The sequence below is a fragment of the Phyllostomus discolor genome, chromosome 2 (assembly GCF_004126475.2).
Source record: "Phyllostomus discolor isolate MPI-MPIP mPhyDis1 chromosome 2, mPhyDis1.pri.v3, whole genome shotgun sequence".
In the NCBI taxonomy this organism is placed as follows: Eukaryota; Metazoa; Chordata; class Mammalia; order Chiroptera; family Phyllostomidae; genus Phyllostomus; species Phyllostomus discolor.
The window spans coordinates 94,022,733-94,049,601 of NC_040904.2; the positions used below are offsets into that span (position 1 = coordinate 94,022,733).

At 38.2% G+C, this 26,869-nt stretch overlaps 1 protein-coding gene across 11 annotated transcripts in view; it reads right to left on the minus strand.

Moving 5' to 3' along the window:
- ZBTB20 (zinc finger and BTB domain containing 20) overlaps positions 1-26,869 on the minus strand; it is a 708,962-nt gene that overhangs the window by 132,998 nt on the left and 549,095 nt on the right. Inside the window, exon 1 of one of the 11 annotated variants that reach the window (XM_028504758.2) lies at positions 12,951-13,350. The exons of the other annotated variants lie outside the window; for them this stretch is intronic. The gene's annotated coding sequence lies outside the window, so the exon portion shown is untranslated. Of the gene's footprint in view, positions 1-12,950; positions 13,351-26,869 lie in introns of those variants that run through there. 11 annotated transcript variants of the gene reach the window in all.

Consider the following 26,869-nt stretch of genomic DNA (forward strand, 5'->3'; position numbering starts at 1 on the left):
CTAGAGAACGCTCCCTGGGATTATCTGTACTATCAAGATAGGAAAACTTTGCAGATGCTACTGTCTCTCTAGAGGAATAAATGCTTGCATTTTAATATTCTCAGCAGCTGGTTCCTGTTGAATGCCATAAGGATGATTCAGCCACCCACCAGGAACACCAGTAACAGCAAGTGCACATGCAGAAATCTACAAAACTTTCTTCTCTTGATGCCAACACCATTATTCTGGCAAAGTCAGAACCCTTTATTGAATTACCAGTTTTATTAAATGTGACCTTGTTCCCCTCACAAACACCAGCTCACTCTCAAATAATTGGAACTTCTAGCTGATTAAGATGCAACATTCTTCCTGACTTGAGCACATCCTGCTGTCAGTGACTCCATGACCATAGCCATGTGATTTGCCCCTTTTTAATTTTCTCACTATTCACTGTAACCTCAAAGGACCAGCAAGGTCCACATACACACCAAATCCACTCTGTGTGCTGTCCTGACTACAGCTGAACTTGTGCGCTTAACGCCACATCTCTACCCCGACATGCCTCAAGTTACTTCATTATTTTCATTTTTAGAAGTTTCCCATTTCCATAGAATGTAGTTGCATGATAGGAAAATCAGAAATGTGTAGATAAACTGTTTTGACCACAAACCTCATTAATGCAGAAGCATCGTGCCATACTCAATTCAGATAAAAATTCTATACTTGCCCCCTTGTTCAAACAGATCAGATTAGACACTAAAGGGAAGAAATGCCAAAGAAGACAGCTAGCCATCAAAAATGTCTCAATGCCTCATTTTCAGGTCCCGAAAGTAAAATCTAAGGACATTCAACACAGAGTCAGGTGCTCTCAACAGCCATGAAAAATATATGGCTGGAGAGGGAATCTATAAATGTAATGAATACACAATTGGCTTATAACAGATGCAACTAAAATTAAATTCAATATCTTGACCTGCTCTCCAAAGTGAAAGTTTCTAGTTCAGGCTACAGACAGAGGTATAACAAGCTCATTAATCACATGAACCAGAACTACAAGCTAACACTTCGGAGTGCTGCAAAGAACAGTCCTAACTGGTTGACGGGTCCGAGGAGAGTCTGCCAGAGGGGGTGGTCCTGACAGTCCACAGTGTGCAACGCCAACACATCTCTAGTACACACGGGATGGCCCTGGCTGCGGCCATCCCCTGTTCTGAACTTCCAGGGAAAAAGATTTAAGGACTTCTGTAAGGAAATAATGGACCCTATGGACTTGTATAAGAAGATTGAATACATTTTTATTCAGTTCCTACTATGTAAAAGTCACTGGGTTTGTTGCTTGAGGAGATGTTGACCTCAACAAGATCAATCTATGACCTCAAGAAGAATATGGCTGGAAAAGAACTAGAGGCAAGGGGATATTAATAACAGTAGTAGTAACAGCAGCAATACCAACAATGATAGTGAATGGTGACTATGTGCTAGTCATTGTACAAAGCACTTTATATCCTCTTTTTCATGGAATTCTTACAGTGTCCCAACAAGGTAGTTATCATTTTCTTATTTACAGATGTGGAAAGTGAGACCCAGTGAAATGAAAGGCATTGCCCAAAGTTACATAGACAACTTCCTCGCATTACAAATAGACACACAAATGGCTAATCTCTAAGACAGAATGTGACAAGAGCCATGAAAAGATGCTCAGCATCACTAATCATCAGAGAAATGCAAATTAAAACCACAGTGAGGTATCACCTGACACAGGTCAGAATGGCTATCATCAACAAATCAACAAACAGCAAGTGCTGGTGAAGATGTAGAGAAAGGGGAACACTTCTACACTGTTGGTAGGAATGCAGACTGGTACAGCCACTGTGAAAAGCAATATGGAGATACCTCAAAAAATTGAAAATGGAACTGCCTTATGACCCAGTGATTCCACTCCTGGGAATTTATCCGAAGAAACCCAAAACACTAATTTGAAAGAACATAAGCACTCCTAGGTTCATTGCAGCATTCTTTACAATCGTCAAGATATAGAAGCAGCCCAAGTGTCCATCATAGATGAGTGGATAAAACAACCATGGGACACTTACACAATGGAATACTACTCAGCCTTAAAAAAAGAAAAATTTTACCATTTGCAATAGCACGGATGGACCTGGAGAACATTATGCTAAGTGAAATAAGCCAGTCAGAGGAAGACAAATACCATATGATCTCACTCACATGTGGAGTCTAATCAACAAACTGAACTAACAGGGAAAATAGAGACAGACTCATAGAAAGCAGGCTGACAGCTCTGGGAGGAGGTTAGGAGTGGAAGGATTGAGCAAAAAGGAAGGAGGACTCGTGGACATGGACTACAGTGTGGGATTGCAGGGCAGGGCATAAGGGGGACAAATGATAATGAAAAAATACAATAAAAACAGAATTTGCTTTTTTTGGAAACACTAGGGGGAAAGGAACAGGGACGTGTTAATGTACGGGATATGTGCTCAGGGAACGAGGAGTGGCCCAGTTTACAATGTGTTTAAACTTGTTGAATCATCATCCTCTGATTAGAACTCATACTTTGATACACCAATCTGTACAAGGTTTCTCAGAAAAACTTCTTTCTAAAAGGTCATCTCACTACAATTTCTTAAACATTTTTTTCTTTTCTTTAATTTTTTCTTTCTTTCTTTTTTTTCTTTTTTTCAGGGGGATAGGGTAGAAAAAAGAAGAGAAATGAGATACAAGGTTACTTTGGAGGCAATATGAGGATCAGGGAACAGTGGTGATGACAGGGTGTCTGGGAACTGCATGATCTAGGTGCATTCTTTTATTCCCAGAATGCCTTATCCTTGCCATACATATTTGCTCCTGCCCTATCAAAACTGGGGTTATTGGTACAGAAATAGAAGCCCCAAGGGCTGGGTTCCTTTGCTCTGTTCTTCAATTACTTTTGAAATATCATCCACTTTTTATTTTTATAAATCTGTTTTAGGGGTCAGGCTTGTGGTATAACAGCTAGAAAATTTAAGTTATAGCACAATTTGCCTTTCACATCTTGAGAAAGTTTTGTCACTTTTCAATTTTCTTATGGCAAAGTAAATGTTTTAATCCCTAACAGCATTTCTTAATCTGTTAACTCCTTTGCCCCCTTTGATGAAAATAAAACCTTGTGCTTCTCTATGAATTCTCTACTCTTCCTTATGTAGAACCCCTGGTTCATAGAAACGAATGTATAGCTGCACTAGTCAAGATGAATTGTGGAGCTTTACATTCTCTACTTTTTAAGCACTCCTTTTAAACTGTGTTTCCAAATATGAGTCATCATAAAATATAAAAAATATATATATGTTTCAAATTCTACACCAGATATTGCAATATTCCTTTTTGGAGAGTTTACTAACCCACTCACCCATAGTGACATATCTAAGTCTCCTTTAAACTGTAAGATGCAATGATTATGATCCTATGATGCTGACATTTGCTTTGTCGACACTTAAAAAGCAGAGCTTTTTAGTTTCAAACAATAGCATGACAAGTTCCCATAACAATTACACGTATATGAATCTTTAAACAGATATGCCTAATAGCTCTTTACAATTACTATCACACTGGACATTTAAAGCTTTGTGAGGTTGTTATAATTCACTGCAAAACTTAACTCTACAGTTATTTACATCCTGTAGAAAAAAGTCAGTACTATCTACCTACTTTTAAAATTGACTGACTCTTCATTTGGGTATCTGTTAATTTTGCAGCTAGCCTCGAACTTTAAACTTCTCCGATAACTTTCATCATTAGTGCTCACTTTGTCACCGCTCCTGCGTCTCACCCTTCTGACCTTGCCCGGGGAGTTCACTCTCACTGATGTAATCACACATGCTTTTTGTAGTTACATTCGTCACAGTGCTTATTGGAATTACCCGTCATTCCTACTTCACCTTAGGTCAACCAAATTAAATGTGCTTATGCAACCTGTTGTCATTTTAATTTTTCAGCTAGGATTTCTTCATCCAGAAGGATAATTTTATTTTATCTGATCAATAAACAGACTCTGGGAAAAATTGGTAGGGAATAGTTCACTGGGGCAAAATCTTAAGTCGAGCAAGGTTTGTGTAAATCTGAACAGGGACATTTCACTGACCTTGAGCCCACAGTTTTGAACTTTATTAGTGTCAACTTAGTCTTTCAATCTATTGCAGCAATAAGCATACAATATTCAGGACTTATATTTGTGTGTATTAAACTTGATAAATTAGTCAAAGTCAAGCTATTTTTAAAAAGAATATTCAGTCTGCTCCACATTGACTAATTCTGACTTTCAACTGTAGTCTAAAACATTCTTTTTTCTTGTAGCTTAAACCTTTTTAAAAAAAACAGTTCAGAGACTGTGAAGGGGCAGTGTGGTTCACTGTGACATTCCATATATTCCTTAACGTTTGCTGTTTCTATGGCCAGGTAATATATAGATAAATGGATCCACAATAGTTTAAATCTAGGAATTTTTATTAGGTAAACTCTGAAAAACATAGCTTAAATAGAGTCAAAAGCTTGGCATCTCATCATCTTTTTATAGTGTAAGGCATATATGCCACCTTATAAAAGATATATTTGTTTATTTCACGTTCAATACAAAAGTGTAGGGTTTCAGGTCTGGGAATGGATTACGGATCGTTCTCTCCTGGTTATTTTGGCTGTAAGTAATATTGATCATTTTATCATTTCTTGTTTTATAACTGCTTTAAAAACACAGCACAAATGTTATTCTCATCATGCCAGAAATGGGTTTGGAATTGATTTTAGTTTCCATCAATTTTACCTCTTTACTCTCTGTGAGAAAGTTTTTTATTCTGTTAAATTCAGAAGGACAGTTTGTTTAAAAGATGTCAGAATGCAAAATTTTAGCTGGACAAGAAAATTCACATTTTCTGCTTTACCAGAAAAAAAAAAAAAGAATAAAATCATTGAATTTATCACCATAGACTTTACTGAAATTAGTGAGGAATCCTTCATATGAATGCAATGTCAAGGCTCCCTCCCTCTTTTTCTTCATGTAAGTGTTTGAACAAAAGCATGTATCTTCTGAGAAGCCGGCCTGATTGGTCCAGGTTGGCAGTGTTTCAGTGTTTGGCCTACGGCGGCTGCTTAGGAATAATTTTGTCTCATCCTCTCTATTTTCCTGGACCATATCAGACACAGACACGTGGTATGCAAAGGAAATCCAAATTCCTTTAAAAATGCTATTTCATTTGGGTACTAAAGCCAAGCCCAGTTCTACTTTGGCCAAATGATCTATCAAGATTTAACCAGAGATATTCAGTAATATCTCCAGTCTGTGAAAAGACCTTCTACTAAGGAAGATAATGTGTTACATATAGTATACATATATTTCCTTCCTGAAACCAGGGAGGGACCTAATCAAACTTATTCTTTTGGTACTGAGAATAATACAATACTGACATAAATTTTATGACAACTGTTTATTTCAAATCAATTAAAAAGGAAAACAAGTAGTTCTTTCCTTATTAAAACAGATACTGGAGATCTAATTTTCAGTTATTGCTGAAAATATTTTGGCTTCCTAAAGGCACCTTCCTAACACAGCTGCTTTTGCCCTCCTCTGCACTGTCACAATGCAGAGTCTCTAACATTTCAGCCAGGTTTTCGTAGACTAATTGGATGAAACAATCGCATTACAGTATTAAGATTCCTTAGCAGAATCAAATGAGAGGAGAGCTATACAGTTCAGATAGCTTGAAAGATTTGCAATAAATATAGCCAAAATATTATATATTCCATATATTTTCTACATCTCCAGTAATAATCACTTGTATAATAAGTACTAGGATTTGAATTCATACTTAAGAACACCAACAAAAAGGGAGAAACTGTAAACTTTATTTCCACCCTGTCTTTATTTCTTCCCTGCACTGTTTTGAGTGTTAGAACAAATGCTTCATCTCTTTTGAAAAGTGCAAGGAAATCTCTTCTCCAACCGTCTTGATTTTACATGTGTAGTGGAAGTGGAACACACCTTAAAACAGAGAGCCCCACAAACTAGAGTGGACGTTAATTTAAATACAGACTTAGGGGGAAGAGCTCCATCTACTGAATCAGTTGGATCATTGTTTGCACCCTATAGTTATCCCATTCAACCACTTTCAACCTCTTAGAGGCTCTGGAGAGAAGAGAAAAATTATGGATCAAAACACCCAGCTTTGAGTCTGGTGCCACTTTGAATATTTCCCAGATACCCTAAGCCCCCTTCCACTGCCATTCCCAATCTCCAAGCTTTCCATGTTTCAATATAAAAGAAAAATGAGATGCTCTGCTATGTATACTGTCCCTGGAAAGAGGTAGAAGGTCATTGGTTATTGAACGAAAAAAACCCAGATAGCTGAAGGGAAAGCAAGGAAAAGAAAATCACCCACCTGGCCAGTTGAACAGCCCAGGTAAGAAGCAAAGAGAAGAGTGGCCTACTTACTCTTCCTGCCTTGCACCATTGCTGGGGGAATTCTGCAGCCACCCAGGACCAGCTTTTCTGCGCTCTCCCTTGCTGCACAGTGGTGTTGTGGCATTGGGAATTTGCTGTGGCTTTCGTAAGATTATGGGGATATGCTTCAGCAGGCCAAAAAAGTCACAAACAAATTCAAGAGAGAGAAAAAAAGTACGAGGAAACAGCTGATCTTACTGGAGAAGCTCTTGGCATTTTCCTTCATATGCCACAATTTTCTTTGGTATTTCCTGGTTCTGTGATCAGAAGAATTATCATATCATGTTTATTATTGGTTGTTTTTTTTCAGGGCTGCTGGTGACGAGGGGTGGTACAGTGAGTGAGGAGCCATCAGACAGACCAAGGAGCAGCAAGGTAAAAATTAGTTCTCCTACTTGTTTGAAAGCTTCCCAGGAGATTACAAGGTTAAAAAAGTTTCTTCTTCAGAATACTGAAGACATACAGAAATCACATATGGGAAAAAATGATCATAGTCCGCTCTAGATTGGGAGAGTAAAATGATTCTTAACACAGTAACAGATATGGAACAAAGCAAATTATATCTGAATAAACTTTAATATATATAGCTGCATAATATTCAGGAGTGTATAAGACATAAAAATACTTTATAAATTAAGATACATTATTAGAATACAAATAGATATTAATAACTACATACACATATAATTAAATAATCTCATGGAGGCAACAAGTAATTGGGTTTTAAATTAACAAAAAATAGAAATATAATAAATTAAAAAATTTTGCATTAATGCTAATCCTCTTTTATGTAAAAATAGAATTAATATAAATTAAAGTGGAGTTGTTTCTCTGTGTGTATGTGTGCATATATATGTATATCTGCACCAAGCAGTAATGAATGACTTAGAAAGGTGGTATGTTACATAGAAATCAAAACTTTGAATTATTTCAAACTGGGCATTTAAAATATCAGCATTAACCTGGCAGATTTCTTTCCCTTTTAAAAATACATTTAATTTTCAGGTTCTGTTTTAAAGCATGAGAAAAACAATTAGAAAAGCAATGCATATCATTATGTATTTTGTAAAAAATATTTGCATTTATTAGAATATTTAGTTCTCAAAAAATTGCTAATTGGATTTTCTTCCAGCTTTTACAAGACAAGTTCAATTTCTGAGTCAAAAATAACTGCGAGAAATTCTACCTCAAAATGAAAAATTGTTGGATAGTCATAAAGGCTTGAAAAACGAGATCATCTCCACCATAATCTAACAAACAACTAATACATAAATATATTCTGGCAACAATCAATAAGAATTGCAAAGCCTGAGAAGGTCACCGCAGACATGAGAAAGGTAACCAAGAGAGGAAACATCAAACAGTTAATGGAGATAAAACATCCTGAAAAATGGAAAGTGTTAATAATCACTGGACCAAGAAAATATATACTTCAACAGTAATGACAAAAACAAAACAAAACAAACAAAACAACTAGAAATATCTATCTCAGAAGCAGAGTATGACTACTTGTTAGCAAGAGAGAACCTATTTCTTTGTCATTCCCTTTGGAAGCCTGGCGTAAAAAAAAAAAAAAGGTTGCACAAAAGATACATGTGTTCCTTTTCTGTATTATTACAGGCCCACCTAGATTTTAGCTTTCAGATTCCAGATGAGATCAGCAGGTTCAGACTAGCACATCTTTGCTCTGTAAGCACAGGGCTGCTATATTTCACTGGCAAATTCTCAATAAACCCAAATTTATGCACAATAGATGCCCTTAAAAATCTGCAAATTTTCTACTTCAGTCAAATACCCCCTTGGTTTAATTTAAAAACAAAAACAAAACAAAACCCCCAAACTTACTCTGCTAGTATTAAGCTGAAAAGTTAAGGCAGGCAACTCCTATTAGAAAGGAAAGTTGAATAGTACTTACCCTAAGTATAATGTGCAAGCCTTAATGGGGGACTCTACTGTTGCTCTATGATTTTTAGAAATGAGTCCAGGTCTACACTCAGCTCTTACCCTTTTCCCTTCTGGAAAACTGAGAAGACTCACTGAAGGTGGCCCTGAGAAACATCATACAAATCAACAGCCTTACCTGTGGCCATTCAGAAGACTGCACTTTGGTGTGTGTTAAAACTATGAATAAAGTCAGACACAGCGCATGCTCAGCAGGCAATTTAAAAATATTTATAACATTGTTGTTTCAAAAACAAATTTCCTCAAACAAAGCAAAACTCACATTTCTTATCCATGCCAAGTTTAACATTCTGAGACAAAGCTGTTTTGGAGTTTTCCGCGGGGGAGAAAAGGCTTCTAAAATTTTCTGTTGAACGAAAAATAGTTCTCCCTTCCCTTTGGGTACTCTTAAAGGGGTGGAATAGATTTTCCTCCAAGTTTCAACAAAATTCATCTCCGGCTAAGATAAGGCATTATAAATTCAAGGTCTATAAAAATGAATGTAGAGAAAGTAACAAGGTACTAAAAACTATGGGTTTTAAAGAATGCAATGGTCATCTGAATCTTCAAGGCAGACTTGCTTTTTACTATACAAAAAAAAAAATCCTGATACAAACAGGATGTATTCTGTATATATACAGAAGTTATGTAGTGATAAGAATAAGGTATAGATAAACATCTGCATACCTAGAAAAGTTGTATTTTTCTTTTGCTAACTAAAATCTGAACTATTGAAAACCGACAAATACATCAAAAGTTTAGGAGAAACCCCATAATAATGTCAGTAGAATTCCTCTGCTTTAACACAGCAACATAAAGAGGAAGGCAATCACATATCAGCTGGTTAAATCTCGTGTCATACAAAATTTAAAAATGATCAAATATGGCTTTTAAAGTATTAATTGCAGCAGGAATGCCTGTATTAACCCCTGGCTGGGAATTTCTCTTTCTTCTCCTTGAGTTCCCCTAAGTATTCCATTTTACCATCAATCACCAAACCAAACCCTGCACGCCCCACAGATCTCACAGATCTTATTTAAATCTTGCACTTAATTCTTAAGTCTCTGAATGACTTTCAGCCCTGCTCTACTTTCCAGGGGTGCTCAGCTTGCCTCACAAAAGCTCCACAGACATCTCTTAGTATCTCTGATGCTTTCAAGTTCAGCAGAGGGTGTCCAAAAAAAATCGATGAAAAAAAAGTTTATTAAAGTGAAACTAGGAGTGCAGATTTGAAGAAGTTGCTTCTACTTTTATTTCCCTCTCAACTCAGCACAGGTGTTTCCTAACTTATACTACTGTGCATGCTGATGAGGGGGAGGGTTAAATTAAGGTGAGGGAGTGGGCCAAGTGCCCGACCACCAAGCATTTAGGATCCTCAGCCTCATGTGTTAATGGATGTTTAAAAATCGACCCCCAAAAGCCTAGAATGAGGTTTCTTTTTGGCAAATGATTAAACCAGTATACTGAAATAATTAAAGCTTTGTCCTTAAATAAAGCATCAGATCAACAGAACAAAAACAAAGATAAAAATTGCACACATATGCATGCGCACACACACACTCTCTCACACACACAGATACACAAAACTAGCGGGTGAGGGGAGAAGGAAATTAAATAAAAGAAACAAACAGAGTCCTAACAGGCCATTCTCCGAAAAGGAATCTAAAAAAAGTCATATGATATCTGATAGTGCAGGACACGTCGCCAAGAACCGGAGCGGATTGCCTACAGGAAGAAAGGGCCAGTGTATTCCAGCTCAAAGAGCTTTTCTTTCCTCCTCCTCTATTTTTTTTCCCTTTTCTCCTCGCCTGTGAATGTGTTACTCTCAGGTCAGATCCACGAAGAACCCCAGAATGACAGCTATCACCTTTCACTGTACTCTTGGCGGCACAGCTAGCTGATAGGTGCGGACTAAGTTGGGATCAGGAGGGGCTAGTGCAGGGTTCAGCAACAGCCTTTTACCAGAACCCCTCTGCCCCTTTCACAGACTCTCCTTGGAGACATCACAAACAGATATACCTCCCCCCAAAAAAAGAAAAAACAAAAAACAACACAAAAAACAAAAATGTAAGCACAACAGCCCACAGCAACAAAAGAGTTGAGAAAAAAAAATCAGAAACAAGCCAAAAGGGGGAAAAAAAGCTCTTGCCTTCAATATAAAACTTTTTAAAGACCAAGTTTCTTTTTTCTTATTTTGACGACTTTCTCTTTAAAGATGTTTTTCTCCTCCAGCACTATTAAAAGCATTCACAATCTCTATAGAAGTATAGAAAAGTCGGAAGGCAGTACAAGAATTTTCCTGAAGAAAACACATAACTAACTGTAAGAAGTGAGCTACCCTAGAAAATTTTGGATTTGCCAAAAGTTCCCCTAATTCTAAGGTCCTTCAGTGAGCTCAAGTGCAAACACTGGCCACCTAGCTCTTGTTTTTCTTTTTTTTTTCTCTGTAGGGTCATTACTGAGGCAACACATACATAGCAAGGTTTCCCCCCAAAGACTCCTTGTTATCAAGTTACTTAAAACATAAGGCACTGACACCTCCCAGCAAGAGGAGTTTACTGACTAGACATCACGCTTTGCCCTGATATGCATCGCACCCTTAAGAAGCAATTATAAAATGCATTCTAAAAAATATGGCAAAATGTATACATCTATATTTTCCCTCCAGTTTCCTTCCCTAGGGACAAAACATATTTTCAGAGTGAAAAAAAAGTGTTTCTGAATTTTGAAATCACTGCTGCAGCTAGTTTCCACGTACTAAAACACTTACTCGTAGTTAGGTACTGCACATAACATAGAAGAATTTTTGTGGTGCTTGTAAATTTTCCCCTTGTTTAGTTTTGTGTCTATTATGTACCTTAATGTGATTTCCAAATGACAATCAAAATACGAATGCATTAGGGGAGAACTTTTAGACAGAAACATTTTCTTGGGTTTATAATTGAAGAATATTAGTATAAAGACACAAAAGTACAACAGATAGAAAGATGGGATTGTTTACTACATTTTGCACACACTGCTCACATGCTGATTTCTTTTTCTTTTGTTGGAGCCCTAATTTGAAAATGATGAGCACTCTGGAATGTTTGCTACAAACACAAATCCATGGTAAAAATACACATGCCCAGGCAGAAACGGTCAGGTGGAGAACACAAAGCTCCATGGCTATCAGAGTCACTGGGAAATCTCAGATGAACTAACGTATCCCGGATGGGGCAAGTGGACTGGTGGGGGGGGGGGGGGGGGGGGGGGGGGGAGTTTGCCATTTATGTAATTAGAGAGGAACAAATAAAATACAAATATTTACTCCCTTCAACCTTTCTTAATAACTGACAAGTGACACAAGGCACCTTCTAAACGGATGGGTGCAAACACTTGTGAGACCCGATGAACTACTATACCCCACTGGAATTTTGGGAGCCTAAATTCCACGATTAACTTTTTACCCAAGTGGCAAAAGTAGATGATTCTCAACACTAAACTGGTTATTTGGTGGACTCTTGTTTGGTCCTCCGCAGGATTTTGGGGACCCAGGAAAGGTAAAGAGATAATCTGAAGAGATGTATTCAGAACAACTTTTATTATGAGTAGAAAAAAATAGCATAGAGTGAGCATAAGGACAGTTGGATTTAGAAAGATTAAAAGAGGAGAAAAGAGCAACATACCCAACTTAATTAGTCTTTTTCCTTTTTATTTTTATGTATATATTGAGGTGATGGGGAAAAAGATAACTGGGTTTCTTTTGAATGTCTGTGTCTTTATAGAGTGAATGTTCTGTTCCCGTCTCTTTCTTTTTAGGCGAAAAACTAATAAAAATAGAAAAACATATATCAGACATTAAGCTGACTCCCCCCACCACCCCCCTTCCCTTTGTAAAGAACTCTTTGTTCTCTAGTGAAAATGCTGAAAAATCCCCGGGCAGCTACTCCCTGAAACAAGTGCAAAACACTTAGAGGCTTTTGGGCTGGCTGGGAGCCAGGAACCCTCCCGCTGTCTGGTTAGAAGAGGAAAAAAGAAGAGAGAGGAGAGGGAGAGAGGGGAAGAGAGATGGGGGGGTGCAGAGAGCAGAGAGAGACAGTGAGAGAGAGAGAGAGGGAGAGAGGAGAAAGGAGAGAGAGAGAGAGAGGAGAGAGAGAGAGAGAGAGAGAGAGAGAGAGAGAGAGAGAGAGAGAGAGAGAAATTGGAGCTTCCTTTAATAGACATAGGAAGCAACATTTTTTTTTCTTTTTCTTTTTTTCAAAACTGGCGGTCAAGCGTTAAGTAACTCCTGTCTAAATCCACCTGCTAGAAATGAACTTGGGTAACCCCCCAGGGGTGCACAAAGACAGGGAAGACAGTAACATACTCCATACTCTTTCCCACCCCCCGTTGTACTGCTTCCATTCTTTCTGCTCCCATACACAAATGCCCACAGATCTCACGCCACCCTCCTTACCCCCCAACAACAAACACAGAGAAATACATGCTCCCTCAGTCTCCTTAAAAAAAAAAAGGCTTTTCCATCTCGGTTGCGACACAGTGATAAGGGGTAGCGAACATCTCATACCTGGTGTGAATGCTAATCAGTCAGGAGTTCTCCTTTTCCCAAGACAGGGAACTGTTTCCTTCCAATTATTAGAACCTCCTCCACTGCCTTTGAAAAACCTTCTTTGTCACCCTCTCCCAAGTCCCGATACTTCTTTAAAAAAAAAATGGCTTCGGAGCTCCTTTATTCTTGATATTGATTCTCTCTTCTCCCCCCACCCCTCCTCCTCTCTCCTGTCTGTGTCTCTTCTGAGTGGTCTATTGATAAGTCCCTGGAGGCACTGGGTCAGCCTGCCCGTAGGAAACCAGACACAATGCACAAATCTCCGAGTGCCATTCTGCCATCAGCAAGCAGACCACGTTTAGGAGAGAGAGAGAGAGAGAGAGGAAAAAAAAAACAGTAGAGCAAGAGGACAGACAGAGAGAGAGAGCAAGAGAGAGAGAGAGAGAGAGCGAGCCAACCAAGGGAGGGAGAGGAGAGACGGAGAGAGGGGAGAGGACAGTGAGAGAGAGAGAGAGAGAGAGAGAGAGGAGAGAGAGGAGAGAGAGGAGAGAGAGAGAGAGAGAGAGGAGAGAGGAGAGAGAGAGAGAGGACACGGAGGGAGAGAGTGTGTGAGAAAAAGACTGATTGGAACAGGAGGGAGGGAGAGAGAGAAAGGGAGAGGGAGAGAGAGCGCGAGAGGGAGAGCGACACTGCCAGTCAGGTTAATCATCCCTACTTTAATTAGCTGTTCGGCTTAGACATAAAACAATTGAATTTGAATGATCTGTCAGCGGGCTCGGCTGAACCAAAGGGGAAAAGCGAATATTACAAAAAGACTGTTGGTGTGTTCTGATAAGCAATACTGCTCGTACTGACAAATCCTCAAAGGGGGAACTATTAAAACTTACAACTAAACAAAAAGTGCAAATACAAATGGCATTTAGATAGAGGTCTTTTTTTTTTTTTAAATGGAGTTTTCTCCTCTAGTTTTACGAACGGTAGATATTTATGTGTAGGTGCCAACATATTAGGGTCTGTGTGTAATGTGTGAAAGTTTATTAACGATGGTCTAGGAGTGCAGCAGACAGATGCTGCAGAGAACAAGACAGGTACAGTCAGATGCCGAGTCTAGATCTTAGAGGGAGATGGATGCTGGAAGAAGAGGCACCATGGCAAGAGATCAGCACAGACAAAGTCAGTGGGCAGAGAGGCAGACAGATTTTAGGCACGGCACGATCTCATCTAAAAAGGCAAAAGTTCTGATGCAATAATAGGTGCAAAACAATCCATCCAGCCTCCTCTCCCAGGAGCACTCCAAGGTACAGTTAAAACGGATTAATCTTTGTGACAAACAGAGCTGGCAAGGCAGACTATGGCAGACACTGAAGGCGATTCGCAGACCCAGAGGATACCAGGGCCAGGAAAAGCCACAGAGATCAATCTCTCCGATGCCCTAATTCAGCAGATAAGGAAACTGAGGCCCAGAGACTTGGGCTAATAAATCATGAAGGCTATAGCAATGTCGATGACACTGGAACCTAGGGCACCCGCAGCCCTCCAGGCCAGTACTCTTTCCAGCACACCAGCTAACCTGCAGCTCTCTTTAAAGATTCTGGCCCAACAGGTATGAAAATCACCCATCTCCAGAATAACAGGACTCCTTCATCTATACAGCTAGGGCACAAACCTCCAATTTTTTAAAAATATCTAAGTAGCAAAATTTTTGTGCATTTTGAATTCTAAGGATGTGAATCCTTAACTCTTCTCAGAGAAAAGCAGAAAAATATAACATTGTACAAACCCCATCTCAGCAAGGTACAGCTGGTGCCACACTCCAGGCCAGCGAAGGCCAGTGCATCAGTCTACAAAGACCTGTTCCGGAGTTTGCAATTCTCTCTGTGAATATTGTGTGCTATAGATCACCGTATAAAAAGATGTGGTTCTCTCATACAACTCATTTTTAAAATATAGGCATACTATGGGCTGAAAGAGATTGAGTTTTTCTGCTTACAATGTCTTTTGAAATCACAGCTCAGATTTTCCACCTGAAAGATTAGCTATGGGTGACTTTTCCTATATATTTCAACTGAAACGAGCTACTAAAATAGCAAGGGGAAACTGTAGTATATGTCCATGTACTTGATGGTATCTCTTTTGGGGACACATATGATCATATTCAGTAAAGATTTCCCTCCTGACTACAGATAAAGGAAAGTAATTTTTTAAAGGGGGAAAGAGGTGCTTATGAAGAGAACAGTGCCATCAGATGTTACTGGAGAGATTACCGGTAAGTCTCTTGTCCTAAAACAAGAATCAGGTGTATATGAAAGTGAAAACTATCTCTCAGTCATGCTTCAGCAATGATGTTGCTACTTGGGGTGAAAGAAGAAAACTGAAAAATGTCATAGACACCTGGGAGCCCACTCAAAGGCAGGTAATCTGAGGGAAGTCATAGCCAGAGTAATTCAGTTTATTTGCACACCAACCCTGTTAACAACGGCTGCTGTGACAGGTCTAAAACACATGGTCCACAGTCGATCAGTTTAGAGGGATAAAGGTTCAGTGAATTTGACATTGGTAGGTCCTCCTGCAGGTCTCAAAGCACCTGATAGGCAAGAGCCCAGGGCAGAGCAGTGAAGTGCTTGCTAAATGCATGCTGCGTGAACTGAATGGAAGAGTAAGCTTTGGGGTCCAACAGACCTTGATAATATTGTCTAAGTCACAGACCCTCTCAAAGATTCAGTTTCCCTATCTGTAAAAGGTAACAAAATTGATCCCATAAGGCTGTTTTCAGTACGACATGAGTTAACATATATAAAGTCCACGGCTGTTCATTACATAGCAATTATTATTGAGGAAAGCTAAAATGAGGGTGTGTATAAACAAAACTGCATACTATGGATGTGCTGAGTGTGTCATATTCAAACCATGTGGGTACAAGATATGAATACACATAGCAAAGCAAAGATATAATATATGGACTTCTAGTAGAAAGGGTTGGTGATAGAGACTACGAAGCTTAGAGCCCCAAAGTTCTAGAATCTAAAATTCAAGGATCATTGCAGGGTTGCTTGATCTCTTTGTTCCCAGACTTTGGAATATTTCCTGGCTCATAATAATGCCCTTGCTTGATTCGTGCTAAGCACTCTGCTTAGTACTTTCCATATTTTATTATACATTAGTGTCATAACAGCCCTATGAATTAGGTACTACCGACCCTCATTTCATAGAAAAGGAAATCAAGGCCTAGAAGGGTTAGGTAACTTGCTCAAAAACACATAGCTAGAAAGTGTGGAATTGGAGATGAAATCCAGGCACCTAACTTTAAAGCCTCCACTCTCAGCCATGATGCTGGACTGACGTGCAGTAGGTATTGGTAAATATGAGTTGAATAGATAAACAAATGCATAAACACCAGGGTTTTGATCACATTAAAATAGTAAGTGAAGATCTGTGCACAGTCTCTTGTGAGAACCCTGTGCTCAGATTATGCAATCTGTACCTCTTCTCCAGCTCACCTCAGGTGGCAGCCCGTCCTCAGGAGCTGGGGGGAGCTAGTCCCTGAGTGGTGTTGAAAATGGATGAGGTGAAGATTGCTGGCTATGACCACGCAAGACATTGAAATATCTGACGGCATTTCCAGAGCTTTGAAGGGAGTGTTAGCACATGGGTTATTAATTGGCTTCATTCCAGTTCAGATAATTACATCGTGTCTCTTTAATTTTTCCCTGACCATGCCATTCTTTACTTCCTGTCACAAATGTGCTCTTCAAAAATGCATATGAACACATACAAATATACAGTGATATTTAAGGTTTGCATAACCCATAGGGTGTTTTTTTCTAAATGATTAGTATATGGTAGCCATGTAACGAATGAATGAATGGACAAAAGAATTAAAATTGTTGCAAAATAAGCATCACCAGTTGAAGTTAAGATTTTTGTTTGGCACTGAAATAAACAAATTTTTAAACCATTTCCTTGGTGACAGGATTCCAATCATATTTTTTTTCTCATGGGCACATATTTCAAGAGCTGATGACCTGCTCATGATAAGCTCATTTCCTTATACTATTTAGTTTCCAGCATAAAGTAGAAAGTGAGGATGGATCATGAATGGTACTGTATACTGAACTCATGGTTCTAGAACAGTCATTAATTCAGTTATTACACTGGATTTGGATTTGGCAGGGTTTTTTTTCTTTGCCAAATAATGTATTAGAATAGTTTTCAACTTATAGAAGAAAAGGACAAGGGATCTCAATTTAATAGGTTTAGGAAACTTGGTCAGTCCTAAACAGACAAAACGCTTCTCTCTTCCCAAAGAATACTTGTCCTTGAAATACTTGAAAAGACTGTGTCCACATGACACTGGAGAAAATCTCCTGGAAGCATATATTTTAGTTATGAAAACACAAATGTGTCCACGGCAGAACATGGTTTAATAGTCCTTTTCAGTGGACATTTTTATGAACAAGTCACCAAATACAGGATGCATAAAAAGGAAGAGAATAAAGGGTTAATTTATTTACTATGCATGAGAGTTTCTAGACCTTTGCTTCCCAGCTTTTAGTTCAAAATTCCATGCATACTCTGCACATAATAATAAATGCCATAATTCAATGTATGCCATAATTTGATTTACTTTCAAGCACCTTTTCTGGTTCAGCTCTCAAAGTGTTCCTTCCTATAAACTTCCTCCAAATTATTCTTCGTGGTCTTCTGTAAATCATTTAAAATTGGTGTTTGTGGGACAACTTGAATGCTGCAGTGAGATCTGTATGAAACTAGCCCTATTTCCTTTTGGGAATCATGGCAAAGTTCCATGCCAAATTAAAAAAAAAAGAGTGATATGCCAGCCCTTTCCCACCTCTTTGACCCCAGTAATAGTGACAGCAGCCACTCAGTGACTGTGTTCTAGTTGGTCACTCATACCTGAGACTGGATGTTCAGGACAAGGTCTTTGCACTCTGCTTGACCTACTTTGTGTATTGTTTGGTATCATGCCTCCCATGGTGGTAGAAAAACCTAGAGGCAACAGCTGCTAACACTCTTCTTTTCTTTTTTTTTGTTGGTGTGAATTTTTATTTTTTAAGTATATTTCATTGATTATTCTATTATAGTTGTCCCATTTTTTCTCTCCTAATTATCCCCCTCCACCTGGTACCCCATTTCCTCCAGCATCCCCCCACACTCAGTTCATGTCCATTGGTTGTATATAAGTTCTTTGGCTTCTACATTTCCCATACTATTCTTAACCACCCCCTGTCTATTTTGTATCATCCATTTATGCTTCTTATTCCCTGTAACTTTTCTCCCATTCTCCCCTCTCCCTCTCTCCACTGATAACCTTCCATGTGATCTCCATTTCTGTGATTCTGTTCCTGCTGTAGTTGTTTGCTTAGTCTGTTTTGTTTTTATAGGTTCAGTTGTTGATAGTTGTAAGTTTGTTGTCATTTTATTGTTCACAGTTTTTGATCTTTTTTTCCTTAGATAAGCCCCTTTAACATTTCTTATAATAAGGGGTTGGTGATGATGAACTCCTTTAAATTTACCTTATCTGGGAAGCACTTTATCTGCCCTTCCATTCTAAAAGATGGCTTTGCTGGAAAGAGTAATCTAGGTTGTAGGTCCTTCTTGCTTTTCATGACTTGGAATACTTCTTCCCAGCCTCTTCTTGCCTGCAAGATTTCTTAGAGAAATCAGATGATAGTCTTATGGGAACTCTTTTGTAGGTAACTTTTCCTTTCTCTTGCCGCTCTTAAGGTTCTCTCCTTACCTTTAATCTTGGGCAGTTTAATTATGATGTGTCTTGGTGTGCTCCTCTTCGGGTTCAACTTGTTTGCAACTTTCTGAGCTTCCTGGACTTCCTGGAAGTCTGTTTCCTTCTCCAGATTGGAGAAGTTCTCCTTCATTATTTTTTTCAAGTTTTCAATTTGTTGCTCTTCCACTTTTCCTTCTGGCACCCCTATGATCTGGATGTTGGAACATTTAAAATTGTCCCAGAGGTTCCTAAGCTTCTCATTTTTTTTGAATTCGTGTTTCTTCATTCTGTTCTGGTTGAATGTTTGTTTCTTCCTTTTGTTCTAAATTATTGATTTGAGTCCCAGTCTCCTTCCCTTCACTGTTGGTTCCCTGTATGTTTTTCTTTATTTCACTTTGTATACCCTTCACTTCTTCCTTTATTTTGCATCTGTACTCAATCATTTCTCTCAGCATCCTGATTACCAGTGTTTTGAACTCTCCATCTGACAGGTTGTCTATCTCCTCATCACTTAGTTCTTTTTCTGGAGTTTTGATCTATTCTTTCATTTGGGCCATATTTCTTTGTCTTGGCCTCTTTAGTCCATCTTATGCTATTGCAATTTATTCTTACTGTGCCCCAAGTTTCTAATATGTAAAATGTATAGTATCACCCTAAGATTAGTGATTTGATGCTTAGACTAAAGTAGCACTGTTAGGAAGATATTTAAAAATTAGCTAGTGAAAAGCACTTGTATTTGTGATTTTCCCTTATCACTATTTTAATAGCAAGATAAATATGTCCTTTGATAACACATTTCAAATTTGAAATTTAAGTGAATTTTGAATTCAAAAGAAAACTGGACAAGATTTACATTGACTATTAGAGGTGGTAAGTTAGCACTTGGTTTTAAATTTAAATGTCACCTAGGAACAGTCTGATAGAGTTTATAGAAGCAAAGACTCTTAGACCTAGGAGGTATTTAAGAGATTTTCTGGTTCTCTTAGTCTATAGAGAAGAACTAAGTGGTGGAGACATTTTATCAAATAAACTTAAGGTCACAAAAGCTGGTAGAAGCAAAGCTAGTATTCGAACCCAGTTCTCCTGTCTCCTGTTCCCATGCCTTCTTCAGTCACACCCTTGCCTTTCATAACCCTGCCACCCTCGTGCAGGACATATTTTATTAAAGAAACTTTTAAATTCTGGTGTTGAGAAAGGGGTACGCCATTCCTAATGTAGCCTAATAAACACACTAGAAAGGGACTGTGGTCAGCTGAATAATGACCCTGCAAAAGATGTCCATGTCCTAATCCCAGAACCTATAAATGTTACCTTACATGGAAAAGCGATCTTGTGAATGTGATTAAATTTAAGGGTACTGAGATTGGCAGATTACCCTGAATTATCTTGGTAGTCTGTAAATGTAATCACAAGAATTCTTATATGCGAAAGGCAGGAGGACCAGAGCTAACAGTAGGAGATGTGATAACAGAAACAAGGGTTTGGATTTACTCATAGAAGGGGTCATGAGCAAAAGATTGCAGATGGCTTTTGGAAGCTAGAAAAGGCAAGGATACTGGCTATTCCCTAGAACATCCAGAGCAACCAGCCCTACCATTATTAGCTACTTTGATCTGAACATTATCTCACAGCACAGCTCAAATATTTCTTAGCTTTTTAAAAGAGCTGATATACTACCATGTTGACTCAAACTGAGCCTGTGATACAAGACATTCTTACCAGTCTTTAGAAAAAATATTGACTAGGATAGGTCAAGAATAAGTCTCTCTCTCCCTCTTGCCATTAAGAACTTCCTTCTAGGTTGACATGGAGATAGCTATCGGAAGCTTGTTGTTTCATGGATCAGTTGCCTATAGATCCACCTAATCTTATTTCCCCCGTCCAGTTATAGGGGCTCTTCTTTGCTGGGTTGGTGAGCATAACTCCAAGATAATCTACAATAGTAGTTCCTAGGTAGAAGCAAACAGAAGGATTATGCTGCTCAATTCTTCAGTGTGAGAAGATCTAAACTCATTCTAAAAAGTGTGATACTCTTTGGCTAGTGTGCATCCCGCATTCGTTCTGCTCTTTTCCAATAGAGATCAGAAATAGAAAAAAGCAGCAGCATGAGGAAGCATCACACAAAATAAACATCCTTCTTATTTGACTATCTTGCCTTAATGTATCATTGCCATTAAGTTACTGCATACAATCTGTAGGACAGGGCTCCTAAAAGCGTGGATTTGGGCAGCATCAGCATTGACTAGAAACTTGTAAGAAAAATAAACCCTTGGGCCTTACTTCAGACTACTAAATCAGACATTCAGAGGTAGATATCTGGGTGCCTATATTTTAAAAAGTCCTTTAGGTAATTCTAGAGCCTGGCTGATAACACTGTCATAGCAAATCTATGAGGTTTGGCAAGTCTACTGAACTATGAGTAAGATTGCCTGCTTACCTGGGTATAAATGTGGCTCTGTTGCCAGCTAAGTGACCTTAGATCAGATTTTCACTCTGTGTATCTCCTCATCTACAAAATGGGAATGATGACAATAACAACAACAATAATCCCGCTGTCTAAGCAAAAGGCTAACTAACGTAGGACTAAATAAGATCATAAATATGAAAATATTTTATAACTGCAACCAGGATTATTACTATGGAAAAAACATGAAGTATTGTGAATGCCCTAAGACCAAGGTGTTGGGGGTATCACCTTGCTACTTCATATTAACTGAGGCTCCAAAGTAATAACAGCAAGAAAATTAAAAGGCCTTGATGTGTCAGGTCCAATTCTTCAAGACAAAATGAAGGCTGGAAGTTTGTAGACTTTTAGAGGATGTGATATTGTATAGAGGACCCACTGACCAGTGTTTCTGGAATTAAATGTTGAATTTCTTGATTTGACATTTTACCTTTTTATTAGTCTCTCTACCTTTTCTACTCATCAGGAAGCAAAATTTAGTGACAGTTCTGAATTCTATATTGCCAATGAGAGCCTGTGTCTAGTGGGATTCAAAACCACACTTCTTTATCAGTTCCCAGTGACACTCAGTTTTAGTGAAGTGGTCCATGATTTCCATCATATCCACACCACATTCTTAAATAAGTAAGAAGCTCCAGGAAGCCAGGTCAAAGACAACTGGTTATATTCACAGATTTTTCAATAGGAATAACCCCCTACCCCATAAATTCTGGTAGGTGGGAAGGATTGTCCATATCAGGATTGCCACTTTTGTAGAGACTGAAGTGATTAGGAGTCTGAAAAAACTCTGACACAACCAGATTAAACACAACTAAAATTTTCATGGAAAACCATCAAGGTTTTATCCAATCTGAGTAATAAAAATTCACAGTATTTATCAATGGCACTGTATAAGTGGGAAGAAACACTCTATAAAAGATAGCTAACTATACCTTCCCAGTCTTGCATGAAATCATAGCAGGTGTGTCTTTTGGCCTGAGGGCTCTTCCGTCTTCTAAAGAATAGAGCCTACAGGTTTCCATCTTGGCTTCTCCCCTGTGCCCTCCAGTATAGCTGTGGCGTGGAAATGGTTCTGTGTGCATCCTCTGAGCCAGTCACAGCGTGTGCATCAGGACAACCAGCTGCACCTTTTAAGAGTTTGTGTCATAACCAACTCACCTGTCTTTTTAAACTTATATGTTTTTCATTTGTAAAATGTGGGTAATATTTGCCTTACCATCTCACAAGTTGTCAACATCACAAGTTGAGGATCAATAGGGAACAATGTATCCAAAATGCTTTGTAAGCTAATGATCCCATTTGCTTGGCATTATTGATGTTATTTTTATTTACACTTCAGTAGAAGAGTAAAGGTATGTATAGAAATATTGGGTATAGTAGCCTGCATATTTTTAAACCTTTAAGCTGTACAAACTTCTATGGTTTTCCATTGAATTTACCCCAATCTCCCTGACAGGTTATAACTGAAGTGGTAACTAAAGATTAAGTCCCTATATGATCTCTGAGTTGATTCTCATCAGTTATACATTAAATAAGCACTGCTGCAGAATTCATTATGGTGGTGATCTGGACAACTCTGCTTTAAATATGTCCCCAAGTAAACACAAATTCAGTATAAAAATTGAAGGAATCATGGCACCCAAGGCTGAGTGTCCAGGAGTGAAAAAGTCTTCAAAGGCCATTCCTGGGCAGCTTAACATCAAACATCTACTTAGAAATGTCTAATTGCTCAACAAACATTCCTGAACAAAAGTCTGTAATGAGGCTACTGGATGTTCACCATTTAAAAGAAAGGAACATGTATTCTATCACAATAAAAATTATTATTGCTTGAATTGCCCAAATTGTGTTTAAACAGATGTATGGGTCGAGTTGAGATGATGTTCTCAAGCATTGCTGCTTTTTAGTAGCTGTAAGTATACATGGTACCCAATCAGTGAGTCCTTCCAATGAAAGGGCAATTAACCATGTGGTATATTTTAAAATTAGTCATTAACATAACTGTGCAAAGACTATGCCAGAATATCTTGAACTGTTCCTTAAACTTTCAATTGTTGTATACAGTCCTACCTTATCTGCCTTGTACTATTCTTAACTAGACTATACTCCCTGAGGATAATCCCTGACTTATATTTCTCTACATTTCCCTTTGCCTCCAGTACAGTGGTTTACACATAGCATTTGCTTCCAAAATACCTGCTGTTTAATTGGATGCACTTCTTATGGGCATTTCTTGGGGGCAATTAAGGCAATAAAGTGCCCATAGATAAATGCATCATTATCACTGAGGTGAAGTTGCGGTTCTTAATTTTTTTTTTAAATTATGCATTGGGCCACTTATTTTTTCCCATGTGACACTTAACCTGACTAATTATAGAAGTGAATAAAAAACATGATTCTCTTTTAGAAAGCTCACTTTACATACAACATTTTGAGAAATTCAGCTAATATGTCAAGCAGAGGTGATGGTGAGGCTCTAAGTAATAATACAGATTTGATGGAAAATATTTTAAATTAAAGCAAGCTACCCATAAAATTACATAAACATAAATATGCATTTCCACAAAACATATTTGCACATCCTTAAATTTAAATTAATGCAAAGAATATATATATATATATATATATTTTTTTTTTTTCTTCTGGTGGAATACAACTGATGAAGACTAATACATGAATAAATAAAGCCCTGAGTTCCCATATCAATGTCTGCTCAATTCTGGTCAAGGAGGTGAAGTGAAGTTTCCCTGAGAGTCAGAGAATGTAGTGGATAAAAAGGATGGGAATAGCTGGGGGGATTTCCTGAGGCCATTGCAGACCAGCTCACACACCATTAAGAGGCTCATTTTCATGAGACTTTTGGTTGCATTTGTAACACTTGCCGTGGGTCCCCTAGAGCATTAAGTGCCACATCACAGCACTACAAGAACAGGAGTAAATGTGAGAAGGTACGTTACAAGGTTCTTTTTCTTTCAGTCCTTAATATCCAGCAGTTTGTAGATATTTTGAGATCATTTTTTTCCTGTTTTCCTTCTCCCACCAATCCCTACATACTCCTTTCTATAGGATTATGTGGAAAGGACTTTTTGTTTTTAGTAAAAATCCGAATTCTTGTACTTCTAAAATATGACCAACTGCAAAACATGTGGATTAGTACTTTTAATTATTTCCATAGATAGAACATATTTCATGAAAAAGAAAAGAAAACCTGGGTCTGACTGGTAAGTTTGTTCTAGGTTAAGATTTAGCTAGCTTGATATTTGTTCTCTATTAGACATGGTGCATATTAATTGGTACATATTTTAACATTTCACCACTGCATTAAATCACTAATTTGAAATTATTAGCTGGTACAGCCATGTCCCCCCCCCCCCCCCCCCCCCGAAATAGTGCCACCTGTTTTTTCTATGTTTGGTTCAAAACAAAAAGTCTGGCATCTAATTTGTCAAGACAACAAAATGTGAAGTTCAGAAAAAGAATAGGAATCATGAAAAGGATGAGATCCTATCTCAAAATCATTAGGGAGAACAAAACACACTTAATCCTCAAAGCAAATATAAAAGATAAGGCATTCCTTCTGTAGATGAAGAAGCTGAGGCTCAGAGAGGCTGAGTAACTTCCCCAGTATGCTGTTAAGAGGTGGCAGAGCTGAGTGCCAAACCCCTGTCTGTCTGACAAAGCTGGTTCTCTGTTCTTTTTTAGAATTTTTTTTTTATTAAAGTATAGTTGACATACAATATTATGTTAGTTTCAGGTATACCATAGTGATTTCACATTTATGTACCTTATGATGTGATCACTACAAGTCTAGTAACCACCTGCCATAGCACCGAGTTACTATATTATTGACTGCGTTCCCTCTGCTGTACCGAGTAGCCCATGACTGGAAGTTTGTATCTCTTATGCCCCTTCGACTTTTTCGCTCAACCCCCCATCTCCCTCTCCACTGGCAACTATCTGTTTGTTCTGCATGTTCTCTTTTCTTTTACACACTCCAGCCCAGACATGTAAGGTCTTTGGCCATTCAGGAGTTTCTTTGGAACCTGCCATCAGGTTCATACAGTGAAATAACAATTACAACGATTATAAAATTGTTAAATATATAGGTATATGCATTATATTAAGTATATACATGCACTCAATAGACATATGATTATATACACTGTGTGTTTGTGTATACTTTTATATATAAATACTTAATGGCCAACACTTATTAGCACTTACAGTGTCAATATTATTTGAAGTATTTAGTATTTAGTACTATTTATTTAGTTCTCCCAACATCTCTATAAGGTAGAAATTATTATCATTCAGTTTTACAGATGAGAAAAGTAAGGCATACAACTTTTAAGTGGCAGAGCCCAAGCTACTTTCTATTCCCCTTCCTCTTTCATGGACTTTTTACTTGTTACCCCTTGATAATGTATTTGACTTCTGGCCTATTCTTTAGTAAAAGGCGAAAGATTTATAATCTGAAGAGAAACCAGAGTATGGCCTATTCTTTTAAGACTTTATTCCTCTTAGGTGATAATGAATAGATCTTAGAAGGTGGGAGAACTAAACTCAACATTACCTGCTAGGAAAAAAGAAAACACAATTAGTGGAAAATCCCCATTTATAAAGGAGAAAGCCAGATTATGGCCTGGAAAATAGGGGATACACTTTGGTTAGCTGAACTTTCTGGGTCTTCCAAATTATAACACATATACAACTATCAATATATAAACCCACTTTCATTCAATATATGAGGCCTGTCCAGAAAGTATACAGCCATGTACTGTGAAAAACAGACATTTATTGAAGAAGAAAGAAGATACAAGAAACACTGCACATAGGACAATAATGCCTCAGTCTCCTTCAAAGAAGGCACCTTGGGACCTTACACAGTTCTCCCAATCACCCTTAGCTGCCCTGTAACATTTTCCTGAATCTCCTCGAAGGTCTGTAATCTCTTTCCTTTCAAAAGTGATTTTAGTTTTGGGAAAAGCCAGAAGTTCCAGGGCACCAAATCTGAGCCATAGGGGTAGCTGAGTCACCTAGGTGATTTGATGTTTCTCCAAAAAAAAACTCTGCATGGGATGTGATGCATGAGTGGGAATGTTGTTGTGATGAAGCTGCCAATCACCAGCTGCCCATAGCTGTGGCCTTCTGAATCGTCCAAATAGCTTCCGTGGAGGAATGTTCAAGCTTAATGCAAAGTTTGATGCAGAGTTGTTGCTCTACTTGCTCAGTCATTTTGAATGCCACAGCCACAAAGTACACATGCTCACTCAACAGTGTCTACCACCCCCACTGACTAGTACAGTAAAGTCGCCCTTGTCCACACATGTGTGTTTCAGTCCACTTTCCCTGGCTGCCAGGTTATAAGTGATGTTGCACAAACTGTTCTGGTTATATTAACAATGGTTGGATTTTTTCCGAACCGACTTCATATATTTAATGAGCATGTGCTATGAGCAAAAGACTCTGCTAAGACCTAACCTCTAGAAAATGGCCACAAAGATAAGTAAGAAACCATGAATCTAGTATCTAAGGAGAAAAAATAGCACATGACTAAAATACAATACAAAATAAAGTGAATATCACAAAGAGTTGTTAACAAAATTCTGTCAGTTCTGTGGCAGGAGGAATATCATTTGATGACAGACACTGAAAAAAGTTACTTGCAGAAGGTAGTGTCTGAGATGGACTCTGAAACACGGAAAAGGTTCTGATAGAATTTGGAGAGAT